A 6,236-nucleotide genomic window follows, 5' to 3' on the forward strand; every position below is an offset into this window, starting at 1 on the left:
CTTATTATTTGAGCTTGGGTTCCTCAACTTTCAGAGTCCATGCTAATCTCCATTATGTCATATTACCATCTGAAGATAAATAGTGCCATCAAGATCTAATTCTACAGCTCAGTAACCCTGAAAAATGAAAGAGAATTTATCCTGATTAAGAACTCTGAAGAAATCATACAAACAATCCAATATAATTCACCAAATATTCTGCAAAAAATATCATCTCAAATGGAGTACCATTTATGATTCAATAATTGGAATTTAAGAGGAAGTAAAAGAGTAGGTCTTTTGTTATTCTCATAGTTTGTGGACTCAGTAGTAATACTGATAAACTATTGAAAAAGTAGGTGTTTACTTTTTCTACGAATATTTAAATTGGGTAATATCAAAAGACTGTAAATTTTTAGCCTAAACATACTTTAATATATTTTTATTGTTAATTTTAGAGAGGAAGGGAGAGGGAGAGAAAGATAGAAACATCAATGGTGAGAGAGAATCACTGATCGACTTTCTCCTGTATACCCCACACTGGGGATCTAGTCTGCAACTTGGGCATGTGCCCTGACAGGGAATCGAACTGTGACTTCCTGGTTCATAGGTTGATGCTCAACCACTGAGAAACACCAGCCAGGCAGCCTAAACATACTTTAAAAAGTGACTGTCATATATTGGGAAATGAGACATTAAAGTAATATGTAATCCTATATAATAAAAGGCTAATATGCAAATCGACCAATCAGGCAGCAGAACAATTGGTCGCTATGGCACACAGTGACCACCAGGGGGTAGACGCTCAACACAGGAGCTGCCCCTGGTGGTCAGTGCGCTCCCACAGGGGGAACGTCGCTCAGCCAGAAGCCCTGAGCCAGCCTCACTGCTGGCAAGTGCAGCAGTGGTGGCAGGAGCCTCTCCCGCGGGGAGCGGGCCTAAGCCATCAGTTGGACACCCACCAAGGGCTCCTGGACTGCGAGAGGGCACAGACTGGGTTGAGGACCCCCGCCCCGAGTGCACGAATTTCGTGCACCGGGCCTCTAGTAATAATAATAGCTCAGCCGGCATGGCTCAATGGTTGAGTGTCGACCTATGAACCAGGAGCCACGGTTCGATTTCCCAGTCTGGGCACATGCTCAGGTTTCAGGCTTGATCCCCAATAGGGGGTGTGCAAGAGGCAGCCAATCAATGATTCTCTCTCATCATTGATGTTTCTATCTCTCTCTTCCTCTCTGAAATCAATAAAAATATAAAAATAATAATAAAACTGTGCTTTCCTTACCATGCCCATAAAAGGCAATAAATACTAATAATTTGACATCAACAGTTTTAAAATCAGTTACCAGTTCTAAGAGAACAGCTAGGTAACCTAATGTAAAGATGAGAATAAAGAAGCAATTAAGAAAATCAAGGCAGCCGATTGATGATTCTCTCTCATCACTGATGTTTCTATCTCTCTCTCCTCTCCCTTCCTCTCTGAAATCAATAAAAATATATTTAAATATATATGTGGCCATTCAAAAAATTACCAATAAAATGTAATACCGGAGCCTAAATTTCAGGTAAGATAATATACTATAATTAGTTTTTTAATGAACAGGTTTAGAACAAGTTATATTCTAAGTACAGAAAATAAGGAAAATACTTAAGACCCTTGGAGGAATGATTGATTCCAGGATTGCAGCGGAGAAAATGCAAAAGTTTTGAGAACAAGATATCTGCAGTTTCAAAGAATCTCCCCAAGATAGTATTTATAAAGAGAAAGATAGTAACTTTACAAGTAGGGAAATTTAACAGACACAACCTTAACCAAATGAGAGCTAACATCATCTCTAAACTGGTTTACTGACATCTTGTATCCTGTGATAATGATGCACTGATTAGGACACAACATCACTTGTGTAGTATTTTCCCAAAAATGTATACCCTCAACCCAATAATGAGAAAATATCAGACAAACTCAAATTGAGAGATATTCTGAAAAATAACCAATTACACTCATTACAAGTGTGAAGGTCATGAATGGTAAGAAAAGAGTGTCACGATCAGAAGAGACTAGGGAGACACAACTAAATGCCATGTCTGACCTCGGATCGAATCCTGAAACAGAAAAAGGACATTAGTGGAAAAACTGGTGAGATTCAAATAAGGTCTGTAATTTAGTTAATAGTATTGTACCAATGTTAATTTCCTGGTTTTGATCATTGTGTTCTGGTTATATAAGTTAACATTAGGGAAAGCTGGGTGAAGGGTATACCTGAGCTCTCTATACCATTTTTAGCAACTTCTCTGTAAGTCCAAAATTATTTCCAAAAAAAAGTATTAATGCTTTTAAGTATCCAGTACTTTTTCTCCTTCAACTGAATTAAAACAAAGTTGAGAAATCCAAGAATTATTTATACAGAGTAAACCCAACATTTCATTATTTGAAAAGCAACCTACATTAAAACAAGATTTAAGTCACTGAGTTAATAGATACTTATTTCCTATATTCCAGACCTCTAAAATGATAAACTGTCAAGTTGATTGATGAAAAATTCTGAGACACACAGAGACTATAATCTAATGATTAAATAGCAACAGTAACATCATTTATAATGTTCAAGTATATAAATGAAAATCCTTTGGATAACTAAATCTTCAAATAGGACATTAACCCTATACATTTACAGAGTTTAAATAAGCTTAACAAACTCCTCACATATTTCACACAGTGGTCTTATATGTAATAATTAATGTCTAATGCTTCAGAAAGTACTATTAAATCTTTCCTATCAAAGATTATATTTCTCCAACGTAGAAACCTGCTGCTTACTTTAATCTCAGGCAAAAAAGAATTAAAGAGAGGTAACAATAAAATTAACCACAAAAATCAAACTAAACAGTTCTTAAACCAAGAACAATCTCAGAAAATAAATAGGTATGTCAATTTATATAGAAAGCATCTGGCTAAATACAGCTAACTGAAAATCAAAATGTCATCCAATACAGAAAGCATTATAAATTCAATAGAAAACCCAATATGAGTCCAGATTTTTAATTCTTCGAAGTAATAATGCTTAAAGCAACTTACAGAAAATATTCCATCTCCCCTCCTCCAGATGACTCAATTAACAGGGTTCAACTGCACCCCAAATATTGTTGCAGATGCTAACATCATGCTCTTAACACTACACATTTCAAAACTTTTAAGAATAAAAAAAAAATTTTTTGTTGAGTATGTAGGCTTCTCATTTTGCTGTTACCCAGATTGGTATTAAGAATATGAATTAAAAACTTAGTCTGTACTTCAAAAAAAAAAAAAAAAAATTTTAAGAATCAAAAGAACTGCATGGGTCCAGTATCTCCAATAGGCCTTTACAATTCAAAGTAGTAACACAGGATGAATCTATATATTGAAGATAGTAACACAAAGATTATGCTAACATCTGCAATGTAATAAAACCATGACTGTTACGATTCAAACCCAGGCAAGGAGCCAGATCACTATGAACAGATACTGTGATTAACTTATTACTGAGAGAGAATTTAGTCATATATCTCAAAGATCAATAACCTATTATAAATCTCATGGTAACATTCTAAATTTCTGCTTGTTTTTCCAAGATTTAACATTAGCCAGTAAAAAGTCTTCAACATATTAAGATTCAAGACCTGATCCTGTCATCAATTTACTTTGATAATACATACATGAAAAGTGCTTTCAATAATACTGAAATACTTTTCCAGCATATAAAGAGGACAGGCAGCTCTGTGGTATGGCTCAGTGGCTGAGCGTCAACCCATAAACCAGGAGGTCATGGTTTGATTTCCCATCAGGACAGGACTGGGTTGTGGGCTCCATCCCCAGTAGGGGGTGTGCTGGAGACACCAGATCAATGATTCCTTCTCATCATTGATGTTTCTATTTTTCTCTCCCTCCCCCTTCCTCTCTCTGAAATCAATTTAAAAAAAAAAATTTTTTTTTAAGAAAACAGGCAGATAAGAAAGGGGCACAAAAGAAACAATGCAAACTTTTATAAAACATGTCACAAAAAGCTCTTTAAACAACTCCACATCTGTAGGTCCAAAACTCAGAGGGCAAGGACCAACTTAGAAAATGTTGCCATGCCCCATGACTTTCTCCTCTGCTTTCTACATGTTTCCTTAGGTGGTCCCATCCTGTTTCATAACTTTTAAATACTATTTAATACTCTAAAAAAAATGCAAGGTGTCAAAGCAGGTGAAGTATGCTACCAATTTTGCAAAGTAGGGAGAATATGTACATATTTGCTTATATGTGCATAAAATACATCTTTGGAAGCACATGTAAGAAAACATTTATATTGTTTGGCGCCAAGCAAAACTGGTAATGGAAGACAAAAAAATAGAGATTTTCATTCTATACTCCATTAAACATTTTTTTCCATTAAACATTTTAAATTTTGACTCATGTAGTTTTTATTCAAAACATAAATAACCCAACAGATAAATGCTGATGACTCCCCATCTCTTTCTCTCCTCATCAAAATTTAAGTCCCATGAAGGCAGAGATTTTTATCTACTTTCTCACTACTATATCCCCACTGCCTGGTCCATAGCTGGTGCTTGGAAAATATTTGTTGAATAAACAACTCCTTAACCTCTCCACTAAATTCCAGATTTGTATATCTAAACGCCTGCTTCTAACCTCTACTTGAACATCTAATAGTTTCTATTTAGCATGTCCAATCCTACCTTATCCCCATATAACCTGCTTCCCTCACCTCTTCCCTATCTCTATACATGGCATTGCCACCCTCCAGTTAAAGCCCAAAACCCAGAAAGCACCACTCCCAACCAAATGCACTTCCATCCAAACCACAAATTCAATACCTTTAACTCCAAAATGTACCTCAAAACCTTTTTTACTTGTCTCTAACACTACTCTACTCAGCCTGCCACAGTCTTTTCACTGTTTTCCTGCTTCCTTTTTCCTCTCATCCCATCTCCTCCAGTCAGATTGTAAATCAAGCCCTACCACTCCCAGCTTTGCAAAAATTCCAATAGTTTTTCAATGTACTTTAAAAATAAAAGCCAAAGGCCTTTGGGCAATAAGACCCCACACGATCTGACCCTAGGCTTTCACCTTACTTCTTACCTTTCACACAAGCCTTACCTGAGCTTCTTTCAGTTTGCTTAACGCAAGCTTGATACTACATCTGGGCATTTCCATTTGTTGTTCCCTCAGACAGGAACACTTCAGTCATATTTCCAAAGGCTAAATCCCTCTCACTTTTCTGATATCGGGCCAAATGTCATCTCAGACAGGGCTTTCCTGACCACAGCATCAGAAGTAGTCTCCCAGTCACTACCACAACTCCCTATTTTATTTCCTTTATAACACATGATTTTCTGAAATTATTCCTGTCTCATTCATTGGCTACCTCTCCCATCCCACCACCAAAACTGAAACTCCAGGAGAGCAGAAATTTCAGAGTCTTACACTTGGCAAAAGAACCAGGAGCTTAATAAATATTTAACTGATAGATAAGGCAAAATTGATTTTAGAGAAGATCCACAACATTTAATTTAGTGATAGGCTGGTGAGCATAAAAGACATGGGTAAACTAACTTCACACTTATAAAACGGAAAATCACAGGGTAGAGAGGATAAAGATTCTACAGCTAATGTTAACAGTTTATATCTTACTATTTTCAAATTTTAAACTTCCAAAGTACGGTCCTTCAATGGTAATAGTAATCCGTGGGGGAAAGGAGAAGATTTAACAATAATCAGTGTGCAATTCACAGATGTTTTGTTTACATGCACGTACAGTATTTGTGGGGTGTAGGGAATGGTCCAGACCTCCTAGTGTAAGTGCTCTGCAGAGAGCCTGAGCAGCTTATTTCACCAGACCCTAATTGTTAAGACAGGCTAGCATGTACGTAGGCTACTCCTCCCCATAGCTATCAATCCTCGTTGTCTGCGGAAACAAAAGTGAAAATACTCGTGGTAAGGATGCCAGAGACTGACGCCGTCCCCCACCCCCAAACACAGAGTTGTGTATCCCTGTGAGCATGCAAATAAGCACATGAGTACACGCACTCTCACCTTCCTTCCTTCCGAGGAAAATGGGGCCAAGGGAGGGGCGGCCAAGGCCAGGTTGTGGAGGCCAGGGACCCAGACCAGGGGGTGGCCGGAATAGGGGACAGCGCTCTGGGAAGCCGGAAACACTTACAAGACACCATCTTCCCAGGCCACCCGCTTCCCGCCCCCTCCCCTCCCCCCTCCT

General features: G+C 37.7%; 1 protein-coding gene across 1 annotated transcript in view; it reads right to left on the reverse strand.

Moving 5' to 3' along the window:
- Positions 1-6,236, reverse strand: part of CUL2 (cullin 2) — a 167,310-nt gene that overhangs the window by 160,617 nt on the left and 457 nt on the right. The gene's annotated exons all lie outside the window — the stretch shown is intronic.

The sequence above is a fragment of the Myotis brandtii genome, unplaced genomic scaffold (genome assembly GCF_000412655.1).
Source record: "Myotis brandtii unplaced genomic scaffold, ASM41265v1 scaffold41, whole genome shotgun sequence".
Lineage (NCBI taxonomy): Eukaryota > Metazoa > Chordata > Mammalia > Chiroptera > Vespertilionidae > Myotis > Myotis brandtii.